The sequence below is a fragment of the Rhincodon typus genome, chromosome 4 (genome assembly GCF_021869965.1).
Source record: "Rhincodon typus isolate 14 chromosome 4, sRhiTyp1.1, whole genome shotgun sequence".
Taxonomy (NCBI): domain Eukaryota; kingdom Metazoa; phylum Chordata; class Chondrichthyes; order Orectolobiformes; family Rhincodontidae; genus Rhincodon; species Rhincodon typus.
In genome coordinates this window covers 54,887,636-54,912,010 of record NC_063335.1, presented here as the reverse complement: position 1 = coordinate 54,912,010, position 24,375 = coordinate 54,887,636, and the positions used below count along the sequence as shown (strand labels likewise).

Below are 24,375 nucleotides of genomic sequence, written 5' to 3'. Positions count from 1 at the left end.
TATAAACTAAGATTCAAAAGGAAAACAAAAACAAAACCCATGAGTTGAAATGGAGCTTGATATGGAATAAAGCTATTGGTTATATTGAATTTGCTTAAGAATAATTCTCAAGACCTTTGGAATTCAAGATCTTTGAGAGAAATTTTTTAGCAATATCATTACAAGTAGAAGAGGTTAATTAGCTTTAAGTCCTTTGCATTCTGGAACAGTTTGCTATGAGGTATTCTAGGGACAGTAGTCAAATTCTCAAACACAGAGAGAAGAAAGCAAAGGGAATTGCTGAACACAAATAAATTTTGGGAGTTCAGCAGCTTAGGTAATCTCCATGGTATTCAAACTATTTTCTGGAATCAGTACAGTTTTGAAAAAAAAAGTATAATGAAGTTGAGAACATTATAGCAGGTAAAAGGCAGTTAAAGTAATGATTTGAAGCAATGAAGAACCCGAATTGATTAAACATTAAGGGTGGACAATATGCATGAAACTCAAAAGAGATCCAAGAAGAGTTTAATAAATTTAAAGATATATATTAATAATACATTGGACCAAACTGTGAGGGAATTACTGATTTGTGTTTAGTAAGAAAAAGTAATTAGATTAGATTATAAAATTCCTCCAGGGCTCCTGCTAAGATTGCATGATAACATTATGGAGCATGTAACTTAATTGGATAGGATGAGCATACCTATAGCATAAGACAGAAGCAGGCAAATTGAACTATCAAATAAGGTCAGGAAAGGGTGCACTATTATACCCAAAATTAGTTTAAGTCACTTGGTACAATCCATCAAGACGTGTTAATCATGAATAAGTATAAATTTAATGAAGTTAGGAAATTTGCTTTTTTGAATAGTTAAGTGACAGCAGTATCTTGGACATGATTATCTTCTTTCCTAGACTTAACAGTAAAGAGAATACATTTTGCAACCCGGTCACTACAAGAAAAGATTACCCCATCATTTCATTTATATAGCCTGAAAGATTAGAAAAGACTCAAGACATTTGCCTCCTAACCAATGACCTAAGAATAACCCTGTGTATACAGAAGCACAGGAAGTAAATAATTTGTAGAATACACAAGGAAGATTCACTGTAGAATGATTCCTTGACATGCCTAAACACATCAATATGAACTACTTTATATGGCTTGGGAGTTGAGATCATACAAGGTATCACTACAATTTAAAGTAAACCTTTTTTTTCCTTAAGGTTCTGATACAGTCTCCAAAAAAGAACAAACTTCTGCAACTAAGTTAATGAAACAATCAGGAACAATAAAATGTACTGAATATAATGTAAGAGTGGGGACAGAATTTGAAATTCCAAATTTCAGAGTAATTTGCACAAAACTGAAAATAAAATGATCCTTATTGAGGGTAAAAGACCGCTCAAGGATCTTTTGTTAATGTGAGGACTTCGTGAGATCTGCAAATGCATATAGAAAAATAGATTTTCAAGCTGCAGAATCCAGATGTTTACGGACCTCAAATTTCGTCATTCTCACAGTGGGATTTGAAATCATGCCCCCAGATTATTAGTCTGGCCTTCCAAATTACTAACCTATCAACATTACTACTGCATCTCCATCTACTCATCTTTATAATGTCTTAAAGGTTATTAGGTAGTAGCAACCTGTGTAACAAAAAAAATGGAGACAGGTACATTACAGTGATTAAGAAATGTTTCATTATTGGCCTTAATGCTTTAAAGCCAACAAGGGAGGCAAGAACTATAAGGAAAGGTCTTTAAGTCTGTAATACTGTCAATGATTTTTCTTGACCACTGAACCTTTGAACTCAGAATAATTGTTCATACACTGGAAGGTTTCTAGAACTAATCACCTAGATAATGAGGAAGCTTAATTAAAGACATTGGTTTAAGGGAACTATAATCAATATCATGGATGCAAGGACTTGGATACAAAAAGATTCAAGGAAACTATTATCTTTTCGGTTAAGTTTTTTTTTATAATGAGGTAACTCATTGGTCTTGAATGCAACTGAATTAAACACATACTTAAAATTAATTTAGGAGAGTAAGACTATTCTGTAAGAGCAACATTTTGGTAAAATAGTGATTTATGTCAATCTTGTTAGCCCAACAGAAAATTAGATCTTACATAGAGAAACCTGGATATATGCCTAAATCCAAATTGAATCTCCTTATTTCAATCTGTATTTTAAATTTGGTATAATTGTGTAATACCAAAATATTACAAATGGCTGCACAGGGTAAAAGCTCTGTGCTAGGAAAAGGGTGTTTGTGGGAAAACACATAAGAAATAGGAACTGAGACCACAGCCAGATTAGTTATGATCTATTAAATGGTGGTCCAGACTCAAAGGGCCATTATTCTTGGCCCAAAATTTCCTACATGTGACTCCAGAGCTTCAGCACTGTGGTTGACATTTATCTATTATTTGGTCATCATCACATTGCTAATTATGGGAGCTTGCTCTGTGTACATTTGGAAGGTGAAGTGCTTTGTGAAGTTTTTGGTAATGAAAATAAGTCTTTCTTTTCCTCCTTCCTGCACAGCAAGTGAACCAAAAAGGCATTATGGCATTGCTATCATTCAAACTCTTTGAATTGCATCAACTTCTAGTTAAAGTTATAGGTTTATTACAAGATGCCATACTGATAACATACATGAATATTATTGTACATATACATGAAGTGTACTTTGCCTTTAGCAAGACATTATAGTTAATATGGTAATCCTTATGGTATCCTTAATGACATAAGAAATGAGATGTGGATAGTGTGCTATTGAGGAATCTAATAGATATTTAGTACAACTCACTAATATAGATAAATATTACATCCACAGCTACTTCAGTGTCTGGGCTCACATCAAGCAGTTTGGTTATGAGGAGCAGCACGCTTTCAATAGTGTCTTATTCTTCATGTGATCCCAATTAAGATGTGAGATGAGACCCTCAAATTAAATGTTATGATACAGTGACTATATTATGAGCATAATTCTTAATGCTATGCTGACATACAGCATCTCTTAAAGGTATACTAATATAGTGGTCATAAAATTTTCTCAGAGATAAAAACAAAACACAAAAGATATTCATGGTTGTAAATAGGCAGGTTTTGTTAATTTGATAATTATAAAAATTAACATTCCAAACTTCAATGTATTGCTTTGGAGGTGTGACAACTTATGTTGACCTGGCTGATGTCACCTGCTATCAATAACAAAATCATCATCGGAGTTTTCTTCCTTACTATTTTTAGGCATGATTGATGTGTCATTCATTGGTCTGAGCCAGCTCCTCTTCCATCACAAAACATCACTATGATCAGTGATGAATAGTTTGATCTGGGCTGGTTGTGTACTCTAGAGACTTTTGCAGGTACTCAAGTATTTGGATTTGGATTTCTAACTCACACCGTCCTGTTTATATTTTTGGCAATTCACTACATCCTTGTTTGTTGTGTATTTCTTTCATTTTCCTTTGTCTTTTGAAGAAGAACTTCATATGCTTCAGAATGTTTAGACAATTAGTTGCTGGGCAAGATCATTTGTTCTTGCCTTCCAAGTATGATGTTGTGCTGGGGATAGTAATCTTTCTTCACGGAGGTTGCACAAAAATGCAATGTGAAAATCTTATTATGTTTCTTGACATTAAATGAGGATTGATTCAAAACTATATGCCATTCATTCTGCTAGATCATTTGAGAATGGATAGCAGAGTGATGCTGTGATAAGAGTCATTCCCCACTCAGTATACATAGTCTGTAATGGCTTTCCGATGACCTGCAGTCTATTAGCACTCTGAAACAGTTCTCATAGGCTGTACCATGGAGTGTCACTTGCTGCGGAAATCCTTCAGGATGCATTGTGGCAATATTTTGGCAATAGTTCTGATATTGATATTAACTTTAAATGTGTGTTCACCTGCATATACAGGATTAATATTCTTAAAAGATTCTTTTCACCTTCTACGATTGACATGGTGTGAGAAATTAACGTTATGGAAAGCTTGGTCATCCTCTGATATTGGCCTTTCACTTAGTTGATTCTGATTCTCGTTGATGTGTTTGCATTTGCATTCTTTCTTAAGGCTTTCCTTGCCGCCAGTGTTGTGGTGTTGTACCTTATTCTGTTCTGGGGTTTGGATTTCCTATATGTGCATTCCCAATGTCCATTGGTGTCCCATGACCTATAGATATCAAGAAAATGGGAGAAAAACCACATCTGTCCTATGATGCTGCTTGGCCTGCTGTGTTCATCCAGCTCTGCACCTTGTTGTCTCAGATTTTCCAGCATCTGCAGTTCCTACTATCTCTAGTGATATGCTTTGATGATTGCAGCAATAATTTTGGCTGCACCAAAGAATGTAATTGTTGTTGGCCTGCCACTTTGACTTCTTGTTTGGATTCATCCTCAAGTAATGTAACAATGATATGGCTCTTTAGCTTGGCTAAAAGATCACTTCTAAAGACTTGAGTTGGTGTAGAGACAGACTAATTCAATGAGCCTCTCTTCCGAGTTCCTTTTCAGAAGAGTTCCACTCATTATCTTTGCTACAGCATTTTCTCATAAACTGTATATATAAATACAGAGACATACTACAGTGTGGAAGCAGGCCATTTGGCTCATTGAATCCACACTAACCCTCTGAAGATCATTCCACCCAGACCCACCCCATCTCCATAACCAGCATATCTCATGGCCAATCCACCTAGCCTGCATATCCCCAGACACTGTGGGCAATTTAGCATGGCCAATCCACCTAACCTGCATATCTAGTGTGGGAGGAAACCAGAGCACCAAAGGAAACCTACACGGACACAGGGAGAATATGCAGACTCCACACAGACAGTCGCTCGAGAGTGGAATTGAAATTGGATCTCTGGGTCTGTGAGGCAGCAGTACTAACCATTGAGCTACTGTGCCACCTCATACATAGATTGCACAGTTGGTGTTCAGTAAATGTATCAATGGTTGTCCAATCTATAAGTAAGTGTTTGACTTCCAATTGTCTTTTTTGACATAGAACACAATGCAGTTTTTCCTTATTTATTCTGTTGGTTTTGCTTCTGTCTCCTGTTTTTTCAGTTTCTGTTTCGATTTCCTTTTTTTTCTGCTGCTACTCATTTGTTGATTTTGGTGCCTTTAATGCTGTTAGTTTTACAACACAGGCTTGTAGTTTGAAATGTGCAGTATTACAGTTTCAAGTTTCAGCCTGTAGATGCTGTTCATGCCAAATAAGGAGCAGGGGCTTCACAAGTTTTTTTTCTAATTTTGACACAGATTTGCAGAAAGAAAATGGCAGAACCAAACAAGGTAAGCCTTTGTAGTGTGGAAAATCACCTTCTATGTATTTTCATTAAGGAGAGCGGTGCTTTTAGGACCATTTCACAACCATTTTGGTTATAATTAATGGTTACCTGTCAACAAATGAAAAAAAATTAAACAATATGTTTGTAAAAAATCCAGAGAAGGATATTAAAACATCTCACAATTGAGCTTAAGCCTTTACATGAGAGATCATGCAACTTTTATAAACAAATTAAGCTTGGAATATTTTGGGAACAATCTGACAGTAGCACTGGGCTTAATACATTTAAGTAATTAAGCATTGGATTAGTTGCAAACTGCTTACATCTAAAATTTAAGAAGGAAGAAATAAAGAAGGAAGCACTTGATAAAATCCAAATAAAAAAAAATCTGTTACACTACAGTTTGAATGTAAAGCTGGAATGTACAATTTTGGAGTTTTAAACCAATAAAAAAAATTTCTAAATGTCTCACAAACTTTTGAAATATCATATACAGAGTGTGACGGATTCAGAATAAAAATCACTGTGAATATTGCTGCACCTGCCTGGGGTGATTCGTGAGAACGTGATGGGGAGAGTCTGGGGAAAGTGGGCAGGAGGGTGTGGGAAAGTGATGAACGCAGTATGGGGGAAGTGGCATGACGGAGAAAATGGTGAGGGTGTTGTTGGGAAAGTGGTCAGGGCAATGTGGGAGAAGTGCTGAAGGGGTTGGGGAAAGCATTGGGGGACTGTGTGAGGACAGCCGTGATTGGGGTATCAGAAAAGTGTTGAGGGCTTTGGGGAAAGATGTAGTAGGGGTGTGGGGAAAGTGGTGAGGGACCAAGGGGAGGACGGTGATGGGTGACGAAGGGGGAGAAGTGGATGTAGCAGGGAGAAGTGTTGAGGATATGTTGGTGGTGGGGGAGTGGTGAGGAGGTATGGACAAAGGGGAGGGAAGTGGGGGGAGAAGTGACGTTGGTGTATTGGTGGGTGGGGGTTAGTGGTGAGGAATTGTAACTTTGTTCTATGCAAGGAGTCATGTCTGTTTTCCTAAGTAAAATTCATCCGAATCACAAGTTGTCCAGAACATCGAAACACAGTCAACCTTATATCTCGATTAAGCATCATTCATTTCTCGGTTGTGCTCCACAACAACTTATAAATAGAAAATGCATCATCTTACCTCAAACAAAAGAAAGCACAGAAGGCACTGTGTATAGGTTGGAGTGGCATTATGGTCACTTCAGAGCTCAGTTACTTCTGTTCCTGAGCAGACCAGTCCAATAACTCTGTGTTTGATTGCAAATTGTTTTCTAAGAGAAAGTATTTTTGCACCAATTACATATTAAATGCAAAATGTTGAACAAACAAAGTGATATGAAGGAAAAGAAACAAAAATGGAATGGTGATTTCTTTGCAGTCTCACAATGCTGTCAAATTAATATAAATAATGTAAAATAAATACAGATATGCTTCTTCATTTTCCAAGGACATATAAATATGAATCCAACTGGAAATTTTAAATATACCAACAAGGATACCAACCATCAAATTATCCTCACTGAATTCTCGGAGGAATGAATTAAAGGGAAAAAAAAGACTTGAAGTGAGGTATATGAAAGTATATCTGCTGGCTCTGACTGCTTACATTATTGGCAAAATTACATTAACTCTCAGACTGCAGTACAACAACAATTAATTACGTCTCTTCTACAAAAAAACCTTGTTTCCTTTCGCAAGAGTTTCACTCAACAGTCCAAACACATCAATGCCATTCAATGGAAATCAATCTTTCTGAATTGGTTTGTGGATTTTGCTGTAAGTGATTTATGAAGGTGAAATCACAAGTGCAAATAAGATCAATAACTGGATGGGTCCATAATTGGCCTGGATAAAGTCTGGTTGGCGGTACACAGATAAACCAAACATGGCATTTCAGTTAATTACATCATTTCCTACAGAAGACAGAAGATGGCCTGAACTTTCATATACTTATTATTTTGTGATAATTTCTTGTACTATAGGTTTGACAATAAAAGTAAAGAATGTTTCACAGAAATAAATGTGAAGAGAGCACTTTCGGCTTAAAACAAAGAAGTCCAATGGTATCAATGTGGACTTCACAAGCTTCAAAATCTCCCCTCCCCCTACCACATCCCAAAACCAGCCCAGCTCCTCCCTGCCTCCCTAACCTGTCCTTCCTCCCACCTATCCCCTCCTCCCACCTCAAACCCCACCCCCATCTCCTACCTACCAACCTCATCCCACCCCCTTGACCTGTCCGTCCTCCCTGGACTGACCTATCTCCTCCCTAACTCCCCACCTACACTCACCTTTACTGGCTCCAACCCCGCCTCTTTGACCTGTCTGTCTCCTCTCCACCTATCTTCTCCTCTATCCATCTTCTATCCGCCTCCCCCTCTCTCCCTATTTATTTCAGAACACCCTTCCCCTCCCCCATTTCTGAAGAAGGGTCTAGGCCCGAAAGGTCAGCCTTCCTGCTCCTCTGATGCTGTTTGGCCTGCTGTGTTCATCCAGCTCTACACCTTGTTATCTCAGTGTTTTGCTGCAGACATTTTAAATTAACCAATTCAAATATGTTGTGACACACCACCAGACCAAGTAAGACTTAAACCTAGAGTTTCTAGTCCAAAAGTAGTGACACTTCCACTGCACAATAAATACCCTTAGATTTCATAAGGTATCATGATGGGATTTGAACCTATGACCCCAGGGCATTGATCTTGACCTCTGGATTACTAGTCCAGTCTCATGACTACTATGACACCATTTTTCACTAGTGTTTTGCAGTGTGATGGATACCTTTACATGGTGCAGAAAATAGAAGGGATGGTGACCAAACAGGTGGACTGCAACATTTCTCTGCAGCCATAGCTCTTCATTAGCAGTTCACTAAACTTCAGTTGAACATTCCTCTTCCCTATTCATTATTAAGTTAAACACCACCTTTGGCCCTCTGACCCGTGAATAAACTGAATCCCTCACAAATACCAGTATTGACATTAATGTCAATGAGTATTGCGAGATTAATGTGAGACTGCAATCGTTTGGGTTTCTGGCATCAATCAGGCAAGAGTGCAACCCAGCTGTAGACCTGCGAGAGGTTATCACACTCCATTTTTGTGGCACAAACACTTCTGGCCTGTGGCTTGAGAAACCCACCAATGTAAGAGGAAAGTAGGTTGTAGCTAGAGGATGTAGCTCCATGATATGTCTGAAGTCCCCGCATACATTTGGTCTCACAAAAGGATAAACAAATTGGTGGAGACAAGAGACTGTGTCATCCCGATATGATCCGAATTGAAAATTGCTGCCCAGAGTAAAAGTCTGAAAGGCCACCTTCCCCATTTGAGGCTGCAGACTTCATTTAACTGCTGGTCACACTTCCTCATTTCAGGATGAATTTCATTGCTGTTGCCAGGGTTCTGTGGATGGAACAGAAAGTAGTGTATGTTCCTCTCCTCTAAAGCATCCATCCTCCCCCCACCTCAGTTGTTTGCAGGATCCTCAGTTGCGCCTTTGGGTGGACAGTCCACCAATTAGTTGCTGTTAGGGCACTGGTTCCTTTAACGGATGCCTGCCCACCCCAGGAGCCACAAGCCAATCTGAGTATCAGCAGTACCACATGATATTAGCACCATCAGGAGCATTAGTGACTGCTGGAACTGTGCCTGAAAGATGGGGATTCCACAGAAAGCATGCTGCCCATTGAACCAGGTTAGTGGGGTTTGGGGGCACTGGGACTAGTCACTCAGACCCCAGAAAGTGATGTATTGGGAAATTTGGCAAAAGTACAGGTCATAGCCAAGTAATAACTATGTGGTTTGCCCATTACCACGGGCAGCAGATCCATCACAGAGAGCACAAAAAAACTTGGATTTTACCCTTCCCTGAATCTGTGGAGGGGAGGCACCTGGATTTACCCAATTGTCTCCTCATGTGAGACAGGGCCCATCCGCCACTAGTAAAATGACACTCATGATGGGAAAAGACTTTTAGCTGACCATTCCAATGGCTCAGTCAGCCTTTATATGAGACAACCAACATCCACCTTCCCTGACTATGGTGACCAGGCATAATAGGAAGGAGTTGATGGACATACAACCCTCCCCAAACTTTCCTCGCTACTTTACACATGATGTATACTTCCTCCATTTGCTGGCCAGTCCCTTGAGGGCTCAGTAATATGAGTTGCGTCACTGCTTTGAGAGCTGTTCCAAGGACCATGAGATAACAAGGTGTAGAGCTGGATGAACACAGCAGGCCAAGCAGCATCAGAGGAGCAGGACCAAGGACCATGATGACATCACTTGACCAGCAGCCATGAGGACTTCAAGCAGCAGCAAAGTAGACTGAAGGTATATACATAAATTGCAAAGTATCAGTCTGGCAGGTAAACCTCTTTGACATTTTCAAGTAAAGTGAACCTATGCTACTTAGCAATCCAGGATAAGAATGGTAATTCTATGTTAAGAAAGATAAACAAGAATGTGACAATGTACCATGCAGCTACTGATATTAACTTTGAATAAAACAGAGTTTCATCTACTTGCAGCAAACAGGATGTGTTCCAATAGTTCACCTTTGATATCTTTAAGGTCAAAGAAAACAAGTGCATTTTATAGCGAGTTGTCACAAAAATTTGGGCATAAGTTATTTTTAACATCCATTTCTTTAAACATAAATCATAATGTGCCCACTGTAAATCACCTCTCAAAATTTAAAGAAAATGGGAAATAATATGGCTCACTCTCTCTGCAATATATCAACTCACCCCAGCTCAGGTCCTTCTCACTAAACTTCTCAGCTTCTTTTTAACCTTGCTAATCTGCTGTTGCAAGAAAAAATTATATAAGCCTAATCAAAGGTAAAACTGCACAGTTGAATTTTTAGTCACCTTGCATCATTGGAGGTTATACATTCTTCAAGTAGACATGACTAAAAACATTGTCTTGTAGTTACACAATGAGACACTCGTAAAGAGTGTAAAAATTCATTGACACAAATTGATCACATGCAATTAAGCCAATATCGTAAGACAGATTTTTTGATTCACTTTTAAATGGTGAGCTCTGAATTTGAGATTCTCCCACCTGAAGGAATGGTTTCTCTATCAAAACTGTTGTTTGTTTTAAGTATTCCAATTAGATCATGCCTCTATCTTCTAAACTCCAAGGAACACAGGCCATGGTAACACAATCTGTCCTCATTATATCCATCTCTTTTAGCCCTACTTCACAACAGCACAATATTTTTGAAGAGGATTTACTTGTATCGAAAGTTTGGATCTTGAATTTGAACTATTAATAAAATGGATGACCTTTTTGGCACTGGTTTTTGGTATATGACATCTGCCATGTCCCAGTTCTTTAATCTTTTATGCTTTCTCAATGACGAATACTATCCCCCTCACATCTCATTATCCTTCCAAGATTTGTGTCATTTACAAATATTGAAATTCGGCTTGTATATCCAAGTCATAGTTAATCAGATATATATAAGGTTCGAGTTGTAATGAACAGGTTATTTTGGGGTTGGTAAACTAAAATGAGTGCTTCATCACTTGGGCCTCAACCATTTTTGCTGTTTATCAATGAGTTTCTTGAAGACAGCAAGTATATTTTATCTGACGAAGGTTCAATTGACCCGAAAAGTTAACTCTGATTTCTCCACAGATGCTGCCAGATGTGCTGAGCTTTTCCAGCAATTTCTGTTTTTGTTTGTAATTTATCAATATTTGTTTATGGTGCAATGTTAGATGAGAAGGTAAGTTACGAGGAGGATGCAAAGAAGCTGGGAAAGAATTTAGACAAGTTCAGTGCTTGGGAGAAAAAAATGGCAGATGGAATATAAGGTGAAGTCTTATTGTAGCATCAAGGCAATTGCCTATTGACTAGATAGCCCCGTGAGAGTCCTGATCAGTTTCTTCATGAAAAGGCCTGCCAAAGGACAATGGAATCAGCCATCAATGGGCCTCATCTGGAATCAAGGCTCGAGGGGTGGAAATCCCACCTCCTGAGAGTTGCTGGCCAATCAGTGGCTGGCAGCATCTGTGGAGGTACATGGATAATAAAGGTTTAGAGGGATATGGGCAAATGCAGGCAAGTGGGACTAGTTTTGTTTGGGAAACTTGGTCAACATGGATGAGTTGGACCGAAGGGTTTCTGTGTTATATGACTCTATGATTCTATAAAGTGGGAAATCCCTGGGTATATGAATCACAGAGAAAGTAATATTCAGGATCAAACAATTAAGGAAGCAAATGGTATATTAGGCTTAATTACAAAGGAACTAGAGTAAAAGAGTGTGTAAGTCTTACCCATAGCACTTGGCCTTGGTGAGACATACCTAGAGTACTATTTGGAATTCCATTCTCCTTCCCGAATGGAGGTTATGTTATTCTTGGAGGGGATGTGATGAAAATAGACAAACAGTAAGTGTGTGATTAAAGGAAGAGTAGGGCTGATCAGTGACAAAAAAGGAAATTCACGGGCAGAGCAAAGATATATATAAGGTATTAAATTAATACTTTGTATTCCTCTTTACAAGTGAGGAGGTTGCTTCCCAAGCCATGGTGACAAAGGAAGAAACTTTGTCACTAGGGGGGTTCAAAATTAACAAATAAGAAGACTTGAACGGACTGTTGGCACTTAAAGACCAGATGAGATGCATCCAAGAATTTTGAAAGAAGTGGGGGTAAAATGTGAGGAGAGACTGGCTATAATATTTCAGTCTTCCTTGGATTCCAGGAAGTGCCATAGACTGGAGAATTACCAACATTACAGCCTTGTTCAAATACAACAAGATCTGGACAATATCCAGGCTTGGGCTGACAAGTGGCAAGTAATATTTGTGCCACACAAATGCCAGGAAATGGCCATCTCCACTCAGAGACAATCTAACTGACATCCTTTGACATTCAATGATATTACCATCACTGAATTCCCCCACCATCCCCCCCATCAGAAGTGTAATGGAATACTTCTCATTTGCCTGGATGGGTGCAACTCGAACAACACTCTAGAGCTTGAAGACAAAGGATAAATCCAAGGCAAAACAACTCGTTTGATTGGTACAACATTCACAATCATCCACCCCCTCCACCACCAATGCTCAGTAGCAGGTGTGTGTGCCATCTACAAGGTGCACTGCAGAAATTCATCGAAGATCCTCAGACAGCACCTTCCAAACCCAAGACTACTTCCATCTAGAAGGACAAGGGCAGCAGATGCATCGGAGCACCACTACCGACAAGTTCCTCTCTAAACCACTCAAAATCGTGACTTGGAGATATATCGCTGATCCTTCACTGCTGCTGGGTCAGTAACCTGGAATTCTATCCCAAAGGGCATTTTGGATGAACCTGGACCACATGACTTTTGTGGTTCAATAATGCCGCTTACCACCACCTTTTCAAGGGCAACTAGTTGGGGGCAATAGATGCATCCCCAAGTCCCAAAAGTGAATTTAAAATGTAATAATCCCAGCGATTACAGACCATTTGGTTTATCTTCATTAATGGAAAAACATTTGGAAGCAATTATTTGGGATAGAATCAACAGTGACATAGAAAAGTCGGGCTAATTAGAAAGAGTCAGCAAGGATTTCTAAAGGGGAAATAGTGTTTAACTAACTTGCTGAAGATTTTTGAAGAGGCAACAGAAAAGATTGAGGGTAACACTTTTGACATGGTATACATGGATGTCTAGAAGGAATTTGATACAGTGCCTCACATTAAATTTATGAGGAAAGTTATTGGTAATGGTATAAAAGGGACAATGGCAATGTGGATACAAAATTGGCTGAGTGATAGGAAACAAAATGTAATGGTCAATGGATATTTTTCATGTTGGACGAATATTGTGGAGTTCGACAGGGTCGGTACTGGGACCCTTGCATTTCCTGACATATATTGTAATGACATGGATCTTGGTGTATAGGAGATAATTTTCAAGTTTTCAAATGATACTAAACTTGGAAGGATTATAAATTGTGAGGAGGATTGCATGGAACTCCAAAAGGTTATTGACAAGTTAGTGAGTGAGGGGATAGGTTGTCGGTGAGGCTCAGCGCCGAGAAGTGCAAGGTGATGAGAAGAACACTGAAAGACAAAATATAAAATATGGAGTACAATTTTAATGAAGGTGCAGGAGCAAATGCTCTTCAGGGGATTGGTGGAGACTCAAGGGTCTACCTTCACTGCAGGTGTTCTATGATTCTATGGCACCACCCAAACCATTCCCTCATTCAATGCGTACTTAGTTTGATCCGAACAGAAAGGAGCAACACATAGTTGTTGTCCCATGTGATCATAGATCATAGAATCCCTACAGTGTGGAAACAGGGCCTTCGGTCCAACAAGTCCACACCGCTGCTCAGAGCATCCAACCCGGACCCATCCCCTATAACCCACCTAATCTACACATTCCTGAACACTACGGGCAATTTAGCATGGTCAATCCACCTAGCCTGCACATCTTTGGACTGTGGGAGGAAACTGGAGCACCCAGAGAAAACCCATGCAGACATGGGGAGAATGCGCAAACTCCACACAGACAGTCATCCGAGGGTGGAATCAAACCCAGGTCCCTGGCGCTGTGAGGCAGCAGTGCCAACCACTGAGCCACCGTGCCGCCCAAAGGCATGGAAGGGAATTCTATAACAAATGACATGCTTGCCTTTATTGGCCAGTGCATTGAGAATAGGAGTTGGGTGATCATGTTGGAGCTGTACAGGACATTGGTGAGGTTACATTTGGAATACTGCATTCAGCTCTGGTCTCCCTGCTGTAGGGAAGATGTTGTGTAAGTTGAAAGGGTTTAGAAAAGATTAACAGGGATTTTGCCAGATTTGGAGGGTTTGAGCTATAAAGAGAGGCTGAATAGGCTGGGACTATTTTCCCTGAAGGCTCAGAAGCCAAGGGGTGACATTATAGAGGTTTATAAAATCATGAGGGGCTTGAATAGGGTGCATAGACAATGTCTTGTCCCCAGTGTGAGGGAATCCAACACTAGAGGGTATAGGTTTAAGGTGAGAGGGGAAAGATTTAAAAAGAACTTAAGGGGAAGCCTTTTCATGCAGAGGGTGATGAATGTATGGAATGAGCTGCCAGAGGAAGTATTGGAGGCTGGTACAATTACAACATTTAAAAAGCATCTGGATGGGCATATGAATAGGAAGTGTTTAGAGGAATATGGGCCAAATGCTGGCAAATGGGAATAGGTTAATTTAGGATATCTGACTGACATGGATGAGTTGGACTGAAGATTCTGTTTCTGTGCTGTACATCACTATGACTCCATGACATATTAACTCATTTGTACAATTGGATCATATCTATACAATGTGTTTCAGAAGATATAAATTGCTAATGGTTCTGCCTTATGGCATGTACCATGCAGTCTCTGTATCTGAATGACAAGCCTAGCTGTGTGTACATACTTATCATACACACAGTTCTTCTTATTACAGATATGTCAGAATAAATGGAGCAGAATCAGTCCCTCTTAGCAATGTCTAACTGTGGCATTCAGTATCATTTATCCTTGAGGCAAGTAGAGAATATTCCATTGACTTAGAGAAGGAAGTGCTGGGTGATTTATTATTTATGAAAGTAAAGAAGCAGTGGTAGGTCTGAGTAACAGCGATCCAGTCCTGAGAAGAAACTTATTATCGTCAAAGACCTTACTCAACCATTTTTCTCAAATTTCAAGGTCAGGCAGTCAGAAAGTTAAGTCAGCAGCATCAGAGGACATAACAGTTCCTTGCTTCTTTACCGAATCTGAAAAGTAAACAGTTTGCAATACAGTTGAGAATGGTATGCCACTTAGCACTGTACATTGTCATTAAGCTGCATGCAGCATTGGCAGGAGGGATATTAAGAAGTCGGGCAGTCAGCTAGCGCAGTTAGAGATAGCATGAACTGCAGATGCTGGAGTCAGAGACAACACAGTGTGGAGCTGAAGGAACACAGCAGGCCAGGCAGCATCAGAGGAGCAGGAAAGTTGACATTTCGAGTCAGGACCCTTCTTCAGAACTGGGGAGGGGGAAGGGAGCTCAGAAATAAATAGAGAAAAGAGGGGCGGGGCTCAGGAAAGGTAAGTGGTATGGTGATAGGTGGATGCAGGTACGGGGTAGTGGGGATTGGGCGGTGGGAAGGATAGGGTGGATAGGTGGGGAAGAAGATGAAACGTCTTCTATGAGTAATTCCCAAGGAAGATATGTACACAGTGCTTTGGCATGTCCAATACTTTCTCGGGCCTTTACTGATGGGATGGAAGATGGAAGACATGGTGAAACGTCAGCAAAAGTAATTGGAGGGAAGCCTGATGTGTTCCTGCTGTCAGGAGAGATTCCAGAAAGTAGGAATGGCAGCAACTTGACTCTACTAAGAGGTGGGTGATCAATTAATTGGCCCAGTGATGGTCATTTTACCAAGCTGCCAGCAATTTAGTTGTGCCCAAGAGACACCTTGGCATATGGGGATTCTTCCATGTTGTGTTGGGCAACGGTTTCTAATGAGGGTTTGTGTTTCCAGAAGCTCCATGCCTTTTAAAGAGTGGGTATCCAGCAGTAATGGCTCTCCTTTGGCCTTGTGACCATCACTAGTTGTTTGGAAGTGTTGTGGTGGGCTGGGGTGGGGGGTGGGGAGGGCAGCGCCGTGTAGCTTGTATTGACCTGGGCCTGCGCCTGCACATCGACAAAGTTCTGTCCTTGTCTGCGAGTTGGCTTCAATTTGCAGGTGGCCTCTTTTACCCCCTTGCACCAACTCTCTTGGTGTTGCTGCTGATGCTGCAGAGCTACCAATTCCCTGGTGTGACCGGCAACTTAGAGAGGCAAGCTACCATTCCTATGTCCCAGTGACAGCCTCGCAATTAGCACCACCAGTCAAATTGGTGCTGTGACCCAGCTGTGCAGGCTTCCATTGTGGCAGCGTCTCTCAGAAACATCCAGAATAATTTCATATGCCATATGCAAACTACTTTGAAACAGCAGGAGTTGTGAACAAAACAGTTAGTACATTCTATCATAATGGGCTCCAAAACCTGAGAGGTTTTATCGAGCTTAATTTTTGATAAACATTAATGTCGAAGTCAATTGGAAGCTTCGTGTTCACATAACTGTCTGCAGCTTGGTGAAGCAGCAGCTGCTAGAAAGTCAACCTCTAGATGTCTGAGTGGATATATGGGAAAAGGTGAGTGGTTGCATGTGCCCCAAGGACTAATGACGTAAGAAGCATGACCAGCCTTCTGAATCCTGCAATTGAAATAAGACAGGTTATTTCTGAGTGCACATTCAGCACTGTTGGTACATCAGAAGCAGAGGTAAGTTGCTCGCTGAATTACAAGTAGGCCCTCAGCAGATTTTGCAGGTGGCTGCCACATCTACTCCTCCTTGTAATACATCGTGTAACAGCATTACAATGGATAAAACAGCACTTTGCGTAGCACAAGGGAGCAGCATTAAACATTCAGGCCACCTTCAGTGTTATTTTTCTGTAACAGTAGCAAAATCAATGTGGTCATTATCCTAGGTGTAGGTAACAACAAAATAATAGAAAGCTCTTTGTAAAGAAAAAGGTTCCCTGTAACACATAGGGTTCAAAGAGAAGATGAGACCCCAGCGGTGGGGTATTAAAGGGCCTCGAGACTGCACTCCATAGATCAGCAGGATGCACTCAGCAATTTTACCATGTGCACCCTCTCTAATTGAGTGTTGAGTGTGTCAACTATAGAGTTAAGGTTAGTGGATGGGATCCTAATTGTGCCAGCTAGCTCCAGGGCCAGCAGTTCTGAAACCTCAGAAATGCCTCAGGGGAGATGGTAACTAAGGTCTCAGTGACAATTTGTAGGTCAGGTTGTGGATGCAGTTGTTCATTAGCTCACCGAGGCAGTTGTTTTGTGGTGTGCAGATATTTCGTTACCCATCTAGGCAACATCATCAGTGTGAATTCTAATCAAAGAGTTGGTGTTCTGCTTCCTTCCGGATTTATATAATCCTCTGGTGTAATGAGCTTGTCGCTTCTGGTTCTGTTGTTTTAGCAGTGGTCTGTATACGGTGTCTATTTCTATGTGTTTGTTGAGAACCAGACTTCCAGAAATTCCTTTGCATCTCTGGTGTTCGCTTGTCCCAGTATGGTCACTTTGTCCCTGTCAAACTAATGGCCCTCATTGTCTGTGTGTATTGAGACAAGTGAATCCCACTGCAACTCTCTCGTAATCTCTTCGGCCCTGAAACTGCTCGACCACGTCCTGAAGCAAACCAGGTACTACAGCCACATCACCTTCCTTAGCACCTGCCTACGGAACCAGATCATCCCCAATGGACTACAATCCACATTCAAGCCTTCCCAATTTGGCCCCAACCGTGATAATATCTACACTCATGGGGTTGAGATCCTTCAGAAGCGTTTCTCCCTGCGACTCCTGAAACACACACTTGCAGCAATGCGCCGGCATCTCCAGGCACTACAATCAAGCCTACCCCAGCTCAGAGCCTCCCTCTCCCAGACCTGCAAAGGACCTCTCCTGTTTTTTATTCTACGTAGGATCCACAACCTGAACTCCCAATTCTACTCAGCTTTATTGGACACTAAAAACCGTAAGTACAGTAAACTTACTGGTGCCTACCACCCAAAACGGGCTTCCTCCACCCCCCAAATCCCCAGCCGTACCCAGGACCTTCTCCACAATGGGTCCGCCGCCATTGGCCATGAGGCCACTATCGGAGAACCCACAGATGACGTCACATCCGCCACCGCCGGGTTCCCCACTTCCGGGACAGCAAGCACCATCGCTGCCGTTGCCACCGACACTGAAGTCGCGACCACCCTCACCGCTACTGCCGCCGCCTACCCCGTTCCTCCTACCTCCGACGCCGGTCCGCCCATCACCGACGCGGACGCAACTCCACCCACCGCCGGCGCAACTCCGCCCACCGCCGACACCGGCACAACTCCGCCCACCGCCGACGCCGACGCAGCTCCGCCCACAGCCGACGCCGACACAGCTCCGCCCACAGCCGACGCCGACGTAGCTCCGCCCACCTCCACAGCCAGCAGCTCCAGAGGAGACAGCAGCACCCAGCTCTGCCGAGTCTTCACCATCCCCCCAGACCTACCCCTTACTGAGGACGAACGGTCAGTCCTCAGTAAAGGGCTCACCTTTGTCCCCCTCCACCCACAGATCAACGAATACCGCTCACGCTTGGACATAGAGCAGTTTTTCCGCCGCCTCCGCCTCCACGCTTACTTCTTTAACCGTGAACCTAACCCTCCCTCTACTGACCCCTTCTCCCGCTTCCAACACACCCCCTCCTCCTGGACACCACCCCAAGGCCTCCTACCCTCCCTCGACCTCTTCATCTCCAACTGCCGTCGAGACATCAATCGCCTCAACCTCTCCACCCCTCTCACCCACTCCAACCTCTCCCCCGCAGAACGTGCAGCCCTCCGCTCCCTCCGCTCCAATCCCAACCTCACCATAAAACCCGCGGACAAGGGAGGTGCAGTTGTAGTATGGCGCACTGACCTCTACATCGCCGAGGCCGGACGCCAACTCTCCGACACCTCCTCCTACCGCCCCCTTGATCATGACCCCACCCCTGAGCACCAAACCATCATCTCGCAAACCATCCACAACCTCATCACCTCAGGTGACCTCCCACCCACGGCCTCCAACCTCATCGTTCCCCAACCTCGCACTGCCCGCTTCTATCTCCTTCCCAAAATCCACAAACCTGAATGCCCTGGTCGACCCATTGTCTCCGCCTGCTCCTGCCCCACCGAACTGATCTCCAACTATCTCGACTCCATTTTCTCCCCCTTGGTCCAGGAACTCCCTACCTATGTCCGTGACACCACCCACGCCCTCCACCTCCTCCAGAACTTCCAATTCCCCGGTCCCCAACACCTCATCTTTACCATGGACGTCCAGTCCCTCTACACCTGCATTCCCCATGCAGATGGCCTTAAGGCCCTCCGCTTCTTCCTGTCCCGCAGGCCCGACCAGTCCCCCTCCACTGACACCCTCATCCGCTTAGCCGAACTCGTCCTCACACTCAACAACTTCTCTTTCAATTCCTCCCACTTCCTACAGACAAAGGGGGTAGCCATGGGTACCCGCATGGGCCCAAGCTACGCCTGCCTCTTTGTAGGTTACGTGGAACAATCCCTCTTCCGTACCTACACCGGCCCTAAACCCCACCTCTTCCTCCGTTACATTGATGACTGTATCGGCGCCGCCTCGTGCTCCCACGAGGAGCTCGAACAGTTCATACACTTCACTAACACCTTCCACCCCAACCTTAAATTTACCTGGACCATCTCTAACACCTCTCTCCCCTTCCTGGACCTCTCTGTCTCCATATCGGGCAACCACCTAGAAACCGATATTCATTTCAAGCCCACCGACTCCCACAGCTACCTAGAATACTCCTCCTCCCACCCACCTTCCTGCAAAAATGCTATCCCCTATTCCCAATTCCTTCGCCTCCGCCGCATCTGCTCCCAGGATGAGGCATTCCACTCCCGTACATCTCAGTTGTCCTCGTTTTTCAAGGACCGTAACTTCCCCTCCTCGGTGGTCGAGAACGCCCTCAACCGTGTCTCCCACATCTCCCGCACCTCATCCCTCACACCCCGTCCACGCAATAAAAACCAAAAAAGAATCCCCCTCGTCCTCACGTACCACCCCACCAACCTCCGGATCCAACGCATCATCCTCCGACACTTCCGCCATCTGCAATCCGACCCCACCACCAAAGACATCTTTCCCTCCCCACCTTTATCTGCTTTCCGGAGGGACAACTCTCTCCGTGACTCCCTTGTCCGCTCCACACTCCCCTCCAGCTCCACCACACCCGGCACTTTTCCCTGCAACCGCAGGAAGTGCTACACCTGCCCCCATACCTCCTCCCTCACCCCCATCCCAGGCCCCAAGAAGACTTTCCACATCAAGCAGATGTTCACCTGCACATCTGCCAATGTGGTATACTGCATCCGCTGTACCCGGTGTGGCTTCCTCTACATCGGGGAAACCAAGCGGAGACTCGGGGACCGCTTTGCAGAACACTTACGCTCGGTTCGCAACAAACAACTGCACCTCCCAGTCGCGAACCATTTCAACTCCCCCTCCCATTCCTCAGACGACATGTCCATCCTGGGCCTCCTGCAGTGCCACAACGATGCCACCCGAAGGTTGCAGGAACAGCAACTCATATTCCGCTTGGGAACCCTGCAGCCCAATGGTATCAATGTGGATTTCACAAGTTTCAAAATCTCCCCTCCCCCCACCGCATCCCAAAACCAGTCCAACTCGTCCCTGCCTCCCTAACCTGTTCTTCCTCCCACCTATCCCCTCCTCCCACCTCAAGCCGCACCTCCATCTCCTACCGACCAACCTCATCCCGCCCCCTTGACCTGTCCGTCCTCCCTGGACTGACCTATCCCCTTCCTAACTCCCTACCTACACTCACCTTTCCTGGCCCCATCCCCGCCTCTTCGACCTGTTTGTTTCCTCTCCACCTATCCTCTCCTCTATCCCTCTTCTATCCGCCTCCCACTCTCTCCCTATTTATTTCAAAACCCCCTTCCCCTCCCCCTTTTCTGATGAAGGGTCTAGGCCCGAAACGTCAGCCTCTCTGCTCCTATGATGCTGCTTGGCCTGCTGTGTTCATCCAGCCCTGCACCTTGTTGTCTTGAATATTGGTTGTGTCTTTTTACTGCCAGCTGGTGTTCATGTACCCTGGTCATCAGTTTCCTCCCTGTTTGTCCAATGTAATGCTTATTACACTCGCTGCATGGTATTTTGTATATCATGTTGGTCTCGTTATGGGGTCTTTAGTCTTTGATAACATTTGGCTTAGTGTTGATGTAGGTTTGTGTGCAGTCATGATTTTATACGGTCTTAAGAGTCTGGTAGTCATTTCTGATATATTTTTGATGTAGGGTAGCATTGCTAGTGTCTTCTGTTGCACTATATACTTTGACAGTCGTTTGTTTTGTAGGCATCTGCAGAAGAAACTTCTTACATATCCATTGTCGGTGAAAACTTTGTGTAGCTGTTCCTCTTCTATTCTCCGGAGTTCTGGAGTGTTGCAGTGTGATGTGGCTCATTTAAATAGTGTCTTGATGCAGCTTTGTTTGTGCATGGTGGGGTGGTTGCTTTTGAAGTTAAGGATTCAGACTGTGTGTGTGGCCGTCCTGTATACTCAGGTCTGGAATTCGCCATTAGTCAGTCTCTCTACCATTACATCTAAGAACAGGAGCTGTTTGTTGTTTTCTTCCTCTCCAGTGAAATTTATGTTTGCGAAGATGTTGTTGACAAGTTGGTGGATTTCTTTTACTTCTGTGCATTTGATTATTACAAATGTGTCATCCACATACCTTACCCACAGTTTCAGTTGGATTATCGGAAGGACTGTATGTTCTATTCTCTTTTTCACTGCTTCCACGATGAGACCTGAGATGGGTGATCCCATCGGTGTGCCATTGATCTGTTTGTATATCTGTCTGTTGAACGTGAAGTGAGGCATAAATCTAGCAGTTTCAGTCAGCTGATCTTATTCATGTTGTTGCTGGTGTTTAGGGTCGGTACAGAGAGAAGAGGGTTGCCTTTGTTGACACAAATTTTGATCAGAAACTTTCTGTTTCCCACCTATTGATTGAAGCTGCATGGCTCATGATTGTGCAGAGCAGTCGGATCTAATTAAATTCCTCTCCCATGTAGGTGTTTTAGTATTCAATCAAAAAGCTTCTCCTGGTTCAAGATGATGAGTCAGATGTCCATCCTCCTTTCCTGTAATCTGGGATAACATCCCTGATTAGCACAATGCTAACAGAGATCTTCCTTCCAGGTCTGATCTAGGTGGATTACAAACTCCAAAGTAGACTTGAACTGATTTGGCAATGGACCTGGAGAAACTTTTGCTATGAACGTTAAGGATTTTGTCACGTAATCTTATGTACATATCGGTGAGCTTGTGTTCAAGACAAGGAAAGATCAAAAACAAAGTTGCTGTAAAAGCTCAGCAGGTCTGGCAGCATCTGTGAAGGAAAAAACAGAGTTTTCTCCTTCACAGATGCTGCCAGACCTGCTGAGCTTTTACAGCAACTTTGTTTTTGTTCCTGATTTACAGCATCCACAGTTCTTTTGATTTTTATTGAGGAAAGATCAAACACTGTTTACAGATTTGGGCTTCTTTAGAATACTGTTCATTGTATTTTAGTACTGGAATCTCTCCTGCCTGGTGATTTAAGATATACCAGGTTCTAATCTAACTGTTTCATCGTTAAGAGACTATTCTCTGAACTCTATCTATCTTCTGTTTTCTACTGATATCACTGATTCTACCCATACTATGCTATCTATGCCCAGTGGAGGAGCAGCTCTGTGAGATCGTCGCAAGGTTGCTCTAGAATCCTAAAAACCTCTCATAATATTAAGCTGAAATGAGATACAAATTTCTGATCTTCTTCTCACCTTCCTGAGGGTAATGATTCCCTCCTATTCTAACGGCTCATAGCATTCTCTGATAGAGTTCTAAAATGTCTGGACTGATTCAATCTCACAAAGTTCAATTCAATTTGCTCAATAATTCACACACTTTTACTTGCCTTGGAGGACCAAATAGCTTTTGGAAAATTGGTCCTAAGTTAACAGTTTGTGCAGATTCTCCTACTTTGTGTTGTCTCAGACCTCTGTGATAGTGAAGTATTGGGAGGCTCTGTTGTCTATAGGTTTCACTATAAGCTTCATAAGACACAGCCTGGCTGTATAATGGATTATACATATATGTCTGGTTGTGACAACATTATTGAGCAATTTTCTTTAGCAATGCTGATCTCAGTCCCTTCTGCATATCTTTCAAATGAAGAAATATGAGCATAAATTTTCCACTTCCACAGAGCAGATCTTGGCGGCCTCGAACACAGATGGTAAGACACTGTTTATCCCCATTCCATAAATGCATTGATGTAATAAATAATGTGATTACCATGTAAATCAGGCCTGGCAGGGATTGATATAGGCCCCTCCCTGGCAGATATTACTGAACCAGATAGGTTTTCACAGCAGGCCAGTAGTTTTCATTGACATTTTCAGCTACAGGCCACAAATTGCTAGATTTACTGAATCCAGTTTCATTCATTGCCATAATAATATACTGAGATTATGAACTCTGAACCTTTGGTATCACAATCAGTGATACTTACAATAAAATAGCTGCAGATTTAATCACTTCATATTCACTTTGAGCAAACAAGTTGTTAATGATTCAAAGGAAAATCCCTGAGCACTCAAATCTTCTCTCCAATCCCTTCATCTTGATGTGAAGGTGCCCGTGTTGGACTGGGGTAGACAAGGTCAAAAATCACATGACACCAAGTTATAGTCCAACAGGTTTATTTGAAGATACAAGCTTTCGGAATCTCACTCCTTCTTGAGGTGTCAGTGAGTCAGGCAGCATCAGACACAGAATTTAAAAGCAAAAGATCAAAGGGTCATAGTGCTGATATGGTGTTGAGCAAATGTAAGATGGCTGTTAAATCTTTAATCAGTTATAAAGGATTCATACGCAAATTGCTAAATTTCTTTCAAGTTACTGCCCCGAGATAACGAAAGGTTTTATCAGTTCCCTCAGTATACCAGAGGTGACATCCTAGGTCAGACAACGCATTTTAGATGTGAGGCCTCATTTAGAATCTGGCTGTGTATCAACTTGGAGTCAGACTGGTTTTATTTCCAAAGTAGGAATTTATAAAATACCATATTGACTGTCTACAAACTGTGTACTTTTTGAACAAAATACAATGTATCTGCAATTACAAATCCGCAAATACAAATTCACCCCTTAGATTTATATGTGTGCGTGTGTGTGCAGGTGTGTGAGGGAGAGAGACAGAGAGCATGCATGTGTGAGTGTTAGTGTGTGTGTTTGTGAGGGTGGGAGCGTGTGTGTGTGTGTGTGTATGCTTGAAAGAGAGAGTGTGTGATTGTGTGTGTACCAGCGAGTGAGTGTGTGTATGAAAAAGGGTCCGTGTGTGTGTGTGTTTGAAAGAGAGAGCATATGATTGTATGTG

General features: G+C 42.8%; 1 long non-coding RNA gene across 1 annotated transcript; it reads right to left on the bottom strand.

Moving 5' to 3' along the window:
• Positions 1-2,601: 2,601 nt before the first annotated feature.
• On the bottom strand, positions 2,602-18,214 carry LOC125482879. The gene is made up of 3 exons (XR_007261841.1): positions 18,166-18,214; positions 6,460-6,589; positions 2,602-5,405 (listed from the first exon to the last, which is right to left on the bottom strand). It is a non-coding gene; the product is annotated as an uncharacterized LOC125482879 (long non-coding RNA).
• Between the last annotated feature and the right edge of the window lie 6,161 nt (positions 18,215-24,375).